The following is a 12,273-nucleotide window of genomic DNA, read 5'->3' on the forward strand; positions in this document are numbered from 1 at the left end:
GTGTGTGATCTCCTCAGGTGTTTGTCGCAGCCGGAGTGTGGGATCTCCTCAGGTGTTTGTCGCAGCCGGAGTGTGTGATCTCCTCAGGTGTTTGTCGCAGCCGGAGTGTGGGATCTCCTCAGGTGTTTGTCGCAGCCGGAGTGTGTGATCTCCTCAGGTGTTTGTCGCAGCCGGAGTGTGTGATCTCCTCAGGTGTTTGTCGCAGCCGGAGTGTGGGATCTCCTCAGGTGTTTGTCGCAGCCGGAGTGTGGGATCTCCTCAGGTGTTTGTCGCAGCCGGAGTGTGTGATCTCCTCAGGTGTTTGTCGCAGCCGGAGTGTGTGATCTCCTCAGGTGTTTGTCGCAGCCGGAGTGTGTGATCTCCTCAGGTGTTTGTCGCAGCCGGAGTGTGTGATCTCCTCAGGTGTTTGTCGCAGCCGGAGTGTGGGATCTCCTCAGGTGTTTGACGCAGCCGGAGTGTGTGATCTCCTCAGGTGTTTGTCGCAGCCGGAGTGTGGGATCTCCTCAGGTGTTTGTCGCAGCCGGAGTGTGTGATCTCCTCAGGTGTTTGTCGCAGCCGGAGTGTGTGATCTCCTCAGGTGTTTGTCGCAGCCGGAGTGTGTGATCTCCTCAGGTGTTTGTCGCAGCCGGAGTGTGTGATCTCCTCAGGTGTTTGTCGCAGCCGGAGTGTGGGATCTCCTCAGGTGTTTGTCGCAGCCGGAGTGTGTGATCTCCTCAGGTGTTTGTGGCAGCCGGAGTGTGTGATCTCCTCAGGTGTTTGTCGCAGCCGGAGTGTGTGATCTCCTCAGGTGTTTGTGGCAGCCGGAGTGTGTGATCTCCTCAGGTGTTTGTCGCAGCCGGAGTGTGTGATCTCCTCAGGTGTTTGTCGCAGCCGGAGTGTGTGATCTCCTCAGGTGTTTGTGGCAGCCGGAGTGTGTGATCTCCTCAGGTGTTTGTCGCAGCCGGAGTGTGGGATCTCCTCAGGTGTTTGTCGCAGCCGGAGTGTGTGATCTCCTCAGGTGTTTGTCGCAGCCGGAGTGTGGGATCTCCTCAGGTGTTTGTCGCAGCCGGAGTGTGTGATCTCCTCAGGTGTTTGTCGCAGCCGGAGTGTGGGATCTCCTCAGGTGTTTGTCGCAGCCGGAGTGTGTGATCTCCTCAGGTGTTTGTCGCAGTCGGAGTGTGTGATCTCCTCAGGTGTTTGTCGCAGCCGGAGTGTGTGATCTCCTCAGGTGTTTGTCGCAGCCGGAGTGTGGGATCTCCTCAGGTGTTTGTCGCAGCCGGAGTGTGTGATCTCCTCAGGTGTTTGTCGCAGCCGGAGTGTGTGATCTCCTCAGGTGTTTGTCGCAGCCGGAGTGTGTGATCTCCTCAGGTGTTTGTCGCAGCCGGAGTGTGTGATCTCCTCAGGTGTTTGTGGCAACAACGACGTCATCCAGGCAGGTGTCGGTGTCGGCAAGGTCTCCTTGACAGCAGGGCAGCAGTCCCTGTGGCGAAGTGGTTAGACACTCGCCTGACGTTCCGCGAGCGCTTTGGCTTAGGTTCGTATCCTGGCCGGGGAGGATTTACTGGGCGTCAATCCTTAACTGTACATCATGTTGCACAAGAGTACATTCCTGAGGAGTGTCTTGCAACAGGTTATTATAAGTGGTGAGTAATATTAAGTGGTGATTAATGTTACCATAGAAACACTATTATCAAATTGTTCAGATAAGATGGAAGACCCTTTAAAATGTCTAGATTAGATAACACTGGATCACTAGTATCACAGTCTAGTGGAGACGTGGCAGGGTATGTGTTACTTGTGTAATATTTATCAGTAAAAGCTGATACAGACAACGTAACTGATTGTGCATTACCTTTATACTTTGTATTAATTAAAGGCGGCAAAGTTGGACCTTGCGACGCCGGCCAGGAGTCTCTAGAATGTACTTGTTGTTTTTATATTCCTTCATGCGAAAAGGTCCTGAATATTTGCTGTGGAAAGACGAGCTAGGATTCAATTTCTTTCTTTATTATGCACCCCATACCCATCCCGTGGGCGGTGGTGTAAAGGGTTACAGAGGCACATGATCGGTTCAGGAACTAAACCCTTAGTTCGTTTAGCTAAGCAAATAACAATCTTTTGTTAGGGATAAGACAATATGCAAGTACAAAGTCTCCTACTTTAAACTTTCTTACTTTAGAGTAATTATCAAACTTTAGTTTCATTTTACTCTGGGAGGTTAACAAATTAGCACGAGCAAACTTATGAACTTGTTCAAGTTTATGTCTCCGGTTTTTAAGAAACTGTGACACTGAAGGAATCATTGGAGGTGTTAGAAGTTAAGAAGTCTTTGAAAGCTTTAAAGGAACCATAGCACTTACGACCGTTAAGCAACTCATAAGGAGATACTCCATTAAGGGGTTCATTGGGAGTGCTTCTGAAAATAAGTATGATGAGGTCTAATTGTGCATTACAATTAGACCTGTCCCAATCTTTCCCAATCCCAATGTCCCAATCCCAATGTCCCAATCTTTCCCAATCCCAATGTCCCAATCTTTCCCAATCCCAATGTCCCAATCTTTCCCAATCACAATGTCCCAATCTTTCCCAATCCCAATGTCCCAATCTTTCCCAATCCCAATGTCCCAATCTTTCCCAATCCCAATGTCCCAATCTTTCCCAATCCCAATGTCCCAATCTTTCCCAATCACAATGTCCCAATCTAATGTCTCAATCTTTCCCAATCCCAGATGTCCCAATCTTTCTCTATACTGATGCAGCACTTCTTTAACAAAGACTTTATGGTCTGATGGTTACGTCCTGGAGGTCCTTGTGAAGAAGGATCGTCCGGGCGAGCCAAGACTTGAGCCACAGTAAACTCCTGAAATTGAAATTGAAATTGAAATAAGTTTATTGAGGTAAAATACACACAAAGGGATGAGGTAGCTCAAGCTATTCTCACCCCGTTCAGTACAACGTGTTAGTACATACATAGACACACATCACAAACAATAAACCTGTTACCAAACATTCTGAGCGATAAACATCTACATTTCCTAACTCCTGAAGGGTTGTCTTGAACAACTCGATGGTAAAATTAGGTCAACAGTCACTTTGAATTTATTTTGGAAATGCATATTGAGTAAATGTTTCCAGCAAGTGTTTTATAAGAGTAGAAGCAGTAATGTTCTATACGGGTGTTGCTGTTGGGAACCTGGTGGTCGGACTCATGATGGTGAGACTATACTGATATCCTGACTTTGATCTTGGTAATGGTGATGGTGATACTATACTGATATCCTGACTTTGATCTTGGTAATGGTGATACTATACTGATATCCTGACTTTGATCTTGGTAATGGTGATGGTGATACTATACTGATATCCTGACTTTGATCTTGGTAATGGTCCTATACAATCAATGATCAACTTAGAATAATGTTCTGTAGGAACAGGGATTGGTATGAGGGGTACCTTAGGTATGGGAGCATTAGGTTTGCCTGCCACTTGGCATGTGTGACAAGTGTTAATAAAGGTCTTGACATCTCGTGACATGACTGGCCAGAAATAATCCTGATGGAGAGCATTATAAGTCTTATTGATGCCATAATGAGACATAGGGCCATGAGCTACGTTCAAAATGTCTAATCTTAGGGATGTTGATACCAGTAAGTGATTCACATCTCCTTAGACATCCTCTGCCTTGAGTTTACAGGTCTAGATTTACGATACAGCAATTGATTGTTACCGATATAAAATATTAGAATGGAATCTTTCTTAATTTGTGCCTGGAAATATAAGTGTTTTAAAGAAATATCTGACTGTTGTAACTTACGGAACTCCAACAGGTTGAGATTCGGTGGGAGGCCTCGCACGTCTTGAGGGCCAGCTGCTGCTACTGGAGGTGGTTGGTGGGCTGCTTGAGCACGGGTAGTCACTAGACCAGGCTTGGAGATGTCTGATGGTTGATCAATCCACACACTAGAAAATGAAGGGACGACCTGGACCATTCTCAAGTCGATCAAGTCAAGTCGTCGTCGTCCCTTCATATTCTAGTGTGTAGATTGGTCAACATACTTCAGCCACGTTATTGTGACTCATCGCCTGCATGTCTGATGGTTCTTCTGTCACCTTAACCTCTTCTTCTGCCGCATAAGTCATGGCAGGGTCTTCCTCTTCTACGGCCGATTCACATACCTGGAGCTTGTCGTAGATGATCAGGTTTGTGGAGTCTTGCTGGTTGGCTAGGTCGTTGCCCAGGAGAAGTTGAATTCCTAGCGGGGAGAAAGGTTTTCCTGAATGTCGACTTGGACCTCTCCACTGATGAACGGACAGTCCAGGTGGACTGTGGCGAGCGGGTAAGGTGTGGTGGCTGTGAGGTCGGTGATCAGGACGGTTTCTCCAGTGAAGGTGACTTGAAGTGCAGCGTTTCTCAGTAGAATAGTCTGCAGCGAAGTTGTGTCCCTCAAGATGCTTATAGGGACCGTTCCATCAGAATCTCTACCGTTGGCAGAGACAGTTCCTTGGAACACATGTTTGTCAAATAAAGTAAGATCAGTGTGGGAACATTTACATGTAATAGAGGCTTATTATTAGGCTTGGGAGGTTGAGGTTTAGGCTTATGTGGATCAGTGGTGGATTTACAGAGAGGATTAGGACACCTCTCTATGATGCGTCCCTAAGTGTTGCAGTACCTGAAGTAAAGTGCATAGTTAGTGTCCTTTGAGCTGACCTTAAATGGAGAATAAGCTGACCAAGAAGGTTTACTTTAATAAGAATCAAAAGCTGTGTGCATGAGAGTATAGGTGATAGCTAACTGTACATAATTACTGACGTTCGTCTCTTCCTTGTCTGCAAGTGTTACGAACCCTTCCGTAACCGGCTTCTTTTCACACTCTACGATCCTACTCCAGTTCAGAGGAGCCTGACCTTGGTGGAAATATAGTGTAATGTTTAAGGTAAATAATAAAATAGCACTCCAAATTACCCGTTCTTATTACCCCTCACCATTACTATATACTCTATGAGAGGTCATCCAGAGCGCCGTCGCTAGCTAGCTTTAAAGATGACGGACACTATTTATATGCCTCTGACGAGGTCTTCAACGCACCACTGGCCCTTACACTAGCTGTAGGTATGGAGAAGTCTTCAAGCGCTCCCCCTCCTTAGCGCACTCGCTAGTATGCTCAACTAGCGAAGTCCACAGCGCTCAACTAGCCCCACTGGCTAGCACCTCCAGGAGTGAAGTCCATAGTGCTCAACTAGCCCCACTGGCTAGCACCTCCACGAGTGAAGTCCACAGTGCTCAACTAGCCCCACTGGCTAGCACCTCCACGAGTGAAGTCCACAGTGCTCAACTAGCCCCACTGGCTAGCACCTCCACGAGTGAAGTCCACAGTGCTCAACTAGCCCCACTGGCTAGCACCTCCACGAGTGAAGTCCACAGTGCTCAACTAGCCCCACAGGCTAGCACCTCCACGAGTGAAGTCCACAGTGCTCAACTAGCCCCACTGGTTAGCACCTCCACGAGTGAAGTCCACAGTGCTCAACTAGCCCCACTGGCTAGCACCTCCAGGAGTGAAGTCCACAGTGCTCAACTAGCCCCACTGGCTAGCACCTCCACGAGTGAAGTCCACAGTGCTCAACTAGCCCCACTGGCTAGCACCTCCACGAGTGAAGTCCACAGTGCTCAACTAGCCCCACTGGCTAGCACCTCCACGAGTGAAGTCCACAGTGCTCAACTAGCCCCACTGGTTAGCACCTCCACGAGTGAAGTCAACAGTGCTCAACTAGCCCCACTGGCTAGCACCTCCACGAGTGAAGTCCACAGTGCTCAACTAGCCCCACTGGCTAGCACCTCCACGAGTGAAGTCCACAGTGCTCAACTAGCCCCACTGGCTAGCACCTCCAGGAGTGAAGTCAACAGTGCTCAACTAGCCCCACAGGCTAGCACCTCCACGAGTGAAGTCAACAGTGCTCAACTAGCCCCACTGGCTAGCACCTCCACGAGTGAAGTCCACAGTGCTCAACTAGCCCCACTGGCTAGCACAGGTCGACCAACGTACTCTCCGCTCTCTTGGTTTCACTGACTTCCGTCGCCTGTCCCTGGACCCAGATTCACAAAGCTCCATGTATTTCTTCGTAAATAGGTGTGTTATGAAGGTTCGTAAGTGCCGGCTAAGAACGTGACTACATGTGATTCAAAAAACAGTACTTACGAAATTATTAGCTACTTTGAAGAAGTTTCGTGAGATGTCACTAGGGCTTTTCGTTTGGCCAATCAGAGAGCAGGCAACATTCTTCATCTTGAAGATTTAGCCAATCACGATGCTGTTTTATCGGAGCTCACCTGCCCCCTATTTACGTCGAATTTTCTTATAAAATTAGTATATTCCGAAGTAAAACTATGTTTTTTCAACTTCTACAGCCAGCACCGACATTGTAGTAAACAAATATGTTACATTTGTTGTTTACCTACGTAATTCTAAGAGATACTGTATAGCTGTCCTTGTTGCTCGGAAGATGCACTGACAAGTATTGCATATATTTACCTAAATTTACCCAAGGACCACTAACTCTCTAGTGGCCTCGACTAGGACAGAAAGCCGGCGGCTTGTGAAAAATTGAAAAGTGAAAAATTTAGATATAATGAACAATTTAATGAATGATACAAAAGAAATATGACTATTACATATCAACAAGAGACCTTAATGATCCATGGTTAACATGATTTAATAAGGATAATATTGGTAATAATACAAACTATAATTTAAAACCTTTGTTACTGATTGTTTTTATTAAGAAGCTTAGGTAAGGGAAATAGGGAAGCAGCAATGTGCTGCTGCCCTCTTCTGTGTGAAGGACCACACAGTGTAGATCAAAAACCAGCTACAAGCTCATCCAACATCCCCCACCTCATAGGACGACCAGTCATACATGGAATCAGGAGAGAACAAGAAATGTAAGGCTGATCTATTAGCCTACACTAGCAAAATCTGGGTACAGCACAAGACAACCCGTTCTCGCACTTTCGTATAGTCAATATTGACTTATTAAATACGTGCATATGTGACATACTAAACATACTAGTTTACCTTGAAAAGCTTCATAGAAAACTCCGACCTTACCTAACCTTCTTAGTATGTTAGGATAAGCATCTTATTGCTTCGTAATTACAATTATTACTTAACCTATTATAGGTATAGGATAAGTAATAGTTGTAATTACGAAGCAATAAAATGCTTATCTTAACATACTAGGAAGGTTAGGTAAGGTCGGTGTTTTCTATGAAACTTTTCAAGGTAAACTAGTATGTTCAGTATGTCACATATGCACGTATTTAATAAGTCAATATTGACTGTAAGAAAGTGCGAGACCGGGTTGCACAAGAATATCTTCCAATATTCCTGAGTGTATGAAGTAATTACAGAGTTCAAAGTACCTCATACCATTTGGTCTGACGTCACTGATAACAGGGCACTTACAGATATAGTGTTGGAGAGTATGTCCTCTCAAGTAGGACTGAAAACAGAAGTTTTTTCACCCAGAGAGTTATAAACCAATGGAACCGCCTACCCGCTGAAGTCATAAATGGCAAAATCCAGCTAGAAAATATCATTAGGACAATTGGCGGGACTTAACAAGCCGCCGGCTTTTTGTCTTCGTCGAGGCCACTAGATAGTTAGTGGCCCTTGGGTAAATTTAGGTAAATATATACGTAAATAAATGCCATCGCTTCTCAAGTCTTGGGAGCAACAAGGACAGCTACACAGTATCTCTTAGAATTACGTAGGTAAACAAAAATGTAACATTTGTTTACTACAATGTCGGTGCTGACTGTACACGTTGAAAAAGCATAGTTTTACTTCGAAATATACCAATTTTATAAGAAAATTCGATGTAAATAAGTGGCAGGTGATCACGGATAAACTACAATATGCCAGTGTCGTGATTGGCTACAGCTGTAAGATGAAAAATTTTACCTTCTTTCTGATTGGCCAAACTAACAGCCCTAGTGACATATGTTGACCAGACCACACACTAGAAGGTGAAGGGACGACGATGTTTCGGTCCGTCCTGGACCATTCTCAAGTCGATTGTGGTCCAGGATGGACCGAAACATCGTCGTCCCTTCACCTTCTAATGTGTGGTCTGGTCAACATACTTCAGCCACGTTATTTTGACTCATCGCCTGCAGCCCTAGTGACATCTAGCTAGACCTAAGTGAACTACTTAAAAATCTTCATAGGTATAGTTTTCTAAATCACACTTTGGTGCGTTCTTAGCCAGTACTTAGGAACCTTCGTAGTACACATACTTACGAAGAAATACATGGAGCTTCGTGAATCTAGGTTCAGCTTCCGTCTTCTCATTTCCCGTTTTCTTTCGTCCGCAGCGTCTTCTAACCAGGCTAACTCTATCTATCTAACTCTATCTTCACTTTCACGAGAGCTTGGGCAGATTTTTCGGCAACTTGATATTGTTCCAACTGTTTTGAAGTGATGATATCATTATCGGCTAGATAGTTTATGATCAGACTGTAAATGTCTGACTTGTTGGCGCCATGGGGCACAGAGGTGATACCCCGAGGCTAATGTTATTCAGCTCTTGTACCACGCACTGAATTCTGAAGGTCCTCCTCTGGGTTGGAACGAAAGGCGGCTAAATGAAATATGGCGAATATTACAAGATAAATAATGTAATAAGAAATAGTGGAAGAATTCGCTCATATCCTATAGGCGAAACAATGAGTGATGCATATCAGACTGACTTATACAGTCTCCATGGTGTAGCATTCTTGTACAGCCACTAGTACGCGTAGCGTTTCGGGCAGGTCCCTGGAATACGATCCCCGCCGCGAAGAATCGTTGTTACAACCAAGTACACATTTTACTGTTGAGTTAAACAGAGGCTACAGTTAAGGATTTGCGCCCAGTAAATCCTCCCCGGCCAGGATACGAACCCATGACATAGCGCTCGCGGAACGCCAGGCGAGTGTCTTACCACTACACCACGGAGACTGTTGTCTGGCGTTCCGCGAGCGCTATGTCATGGGTTCGTATCCTGGCCGGGGAGGATTTACTGGGCGCAAATCCTTAACTGTAGCCTCTGTTTAACGCAACAGTAAAATGTGTACTTGGATGAAAAAACGATTCTTCGCGGCGGGAATCGTATTCCAGGGACCTGCCCGAAACGCTACGCGTACTAGTGGCTGTACAAGAATGTAACAACTCTTGTATATATCTAAAAAAAAAAAAAAAATAAAAAAAAAGTTATATGCGATGTGGCAACATGCTCATAATAATTGTTAAAGAACTGGCAACACTGTAAGTACGTAATTATCATGTAAGGCAACACAAATAAATTTACAAGATAAATTATTGTACTGAATATTATGAACTGAAATTAAACTAAGTCATTTGACTTTAGTAACGACTTGATGAAACAAAATAAATTAATGTTTCGAGGCAGTACAAGTGAGAGAAACGTGAAGGGATGTCTGTACGCGGAACTCAAGTGAATAGTCTTGACTATTGACGATATGGCAAGAGGTTTCCAACTGGATTTTCGAAAATTAACTGCAGAATGTACCACTCCTTGTGCTATGTGAAGGAATAGCAAACTTCCTATGTGGGCAGTTAATCATGGACTGTGAAGGAAGACTTAGGGGTCCGAGAGTGCCAACACTGTGACGAGGATGTGTGTACGAGTCCTGAACGTACAACAAGATCTTGGATGTGAATGGAACTTTGGCCCAATACTTCCTCCTAATCTCATAATGCTCAGTAGAACTATATAGTTCAGAGACAGACCAAAGTATAAGATAAGTACCTGAAGGGGTGATCTGCGTGAGTGAGTCACTTCAGCTGGGACAAACGTATTATGGGGAAATAAGGTACATCAACAGCTTATAGGATTAACCATTAGCAGCATGAATTTGTGCATTAAAACATGATGTAACCACAAAAAGTCAATCTAATAAACAGATCACAAATTACTACATCTGTAATATAAGTATTTTCAGCCACCAATCTGAAAATTACTTTAAAATGAATACTTAAAAAGTCAAATATGTACAATAGCCAAGAATATTGGTACTGGGGCTATACGGGGGAGATGGACTATATTTATATTATATATATATTTATTTGTAAATATATTTATATTATCCAATAATATGTTTATTTGAGTCATTAAATAAAAAAAATGCATCGGCCTTTGCAGTGTGAAAATTGCACAGGAGTGAAGGAATACTCAGACGAAAAATTATCACAATTTACTCTAATATCAAAATGAACAAATAATATGAAAGACTCACCAAACCCCAGACTGACACACGTGGCTACCACATGAAAGCAATGATAATAATAATAACAACAACACAAATACATGTACGAACTTACATTAACACAAAAATAAGGGCAACACTGAAAGTATTTACACAAATTATTACAACCTGTACAGGAAGCGGCTGGAAGCAAGCGTCCAGTTGAGGCCATAATAATAATGATCCCCTGAGCACCTGATAGACTGATGAACTGACCGAGGTCAAGGGTATTTATACCCCTGATGGTGACATCACATCCTTGGTCACTGATGCTTGGAACTAGGAACTGGCGATGTAACTGGCAGTTCACAGTCGTAACGAGGAACAGGTAAGTGTGGAGCCTGGGGCTCTCGGGCTGCGTGCAGAGTGTCGGAAAATCCGACACCATTTAATATATCATACAGACAGATAATAATTGCTGCTGTATTACCAACAAGTTACCCATAGAAAACGTAACTTGTAGTGGAATTACCGTCTAAAGAAAACGGGATATCATCACCACATACTATTATAAATCACCACCTATTATGGTGAGAATTATTCTTAAATACATTAGTCTTTGGACTTTACCATCAGAAAAACATCTCATATAAATTAACTTAATTATCAATATTAAAGTAGAGTAAATGTGACCCTTCTATCACTTTGTCATCTGGACAATGTAGGCCAGGCGTCAGGGGTGAGGAAGGAGGGGCAGCCATTGTTGTTGTCACCTCCGAGACGTGTGGAGCAAATTCGGCTCCTATCATATCTGGACAATGTCGGCCAGTAGCGTCAATAGTATGGAGTGTTAGACATTGCCATTGTTTATACTGAGACCAGAGGCTCACAGGAGCAAATACGGCTCCTGTTAATTTTACTTGGACGAAGTGTATATCTATCATTAGTGGCCATTAATGTCATTGGGTAGGGTGATCCAGTTAGATCACGAAATCGCCTCATACTAAAGGTAATTAAGCTAGGTCTTCATCGTTCCATGTACAGTATTTTCTCTGACATAGCTTGTCATATATAGAATCTGGCTTTACAGCTAGCGCCCTTTTGACAGGTCAAGACGAGGAAGACTTTGTGCACCAGTTACTGGGTGATGAAAGCTACCTCAAAGAGGATAATTTGGTGTCTACACCCTAGTTATACCTGGTGGACTAACCTGCTGTACTATAAGATAAGGAACCTTTTCAATGTATGTAGTTAATACTGTAGTTTGATTGGCTGCATATATATTTAATTAATATAAACCCCCCCCCCTAATGTGTAGAGGATCGATTTGTGAGATTAAGAGATTATTGCAGAAATACAGTCCACTTATCATTAAACAAATTGCTATCGAAGTATATAAATTAACGTAAATATAAGTTCATATAAATTAAATAAATATAAATCTCACAGGTCGGTTCCCACACAGAGTGTACTGGTAGAAGTGTCCAGACAGTCTTATGGGAGTGGGTTGTATTTCATACCGGTTGTATTATGAGGTATGAGGAGTGGTGAATATCGTAGGTCAGATGGAAGAGTCAGTTGCCTCTGCTGTGCTGGGGAATTATGTGACAACACAGAGAGGTAGAGTGTGAGTGTTGGTACACAGAGAGGTAGAGTGTGAGTGTTGGTACACAGAGAGGTAGAGTGTGAGTGTTGGTACACAGAGAGGTAGTGTGTGAGTGTTGGTACACAGAGAGGTAGAGTGTGAGTGTTGGTACACAGAGAGGTAGTGTGTGAGTGTTGGTACACAGAGAGGTAGTGTGTGAGTGTTGGTACACAGAGAGGTAGAGTGTGAGTGTTGGTACACAGAGAGGTAGTGTGTGAGTGTTGGTACACAGAGAGGTAGTGTGTGAGTGTTGGTACACAGAGAGGTAGAGTGTGTGTTGGTACACAGAGAGGTAGAGTGTGAGTGTTGGTACACAGAGAGGTAGAGTGTGAGTGTTGGTACACAGAGAGGTAGTGTGTGAGTGTTGGTACACAGAGAGGTAGAGTGTGAGTGTTGGTACACA

The sequence above is a fragment of the Procambarus clarkii genome, chromosome 13, assembly GCF_040958095.1.
Source record: "Procambarus clarkii isolate CNS0578487 chromosome 13, FALCON_Pclarkii_2.0, whole genome shotgun sequence".
NCBI classification, from domain to species: Eukaryota; Metazoa; Arthropoda; class Malacostraca; order Decapoda; family Cambaridae; genus Procambarus; species Procambarus clarkii.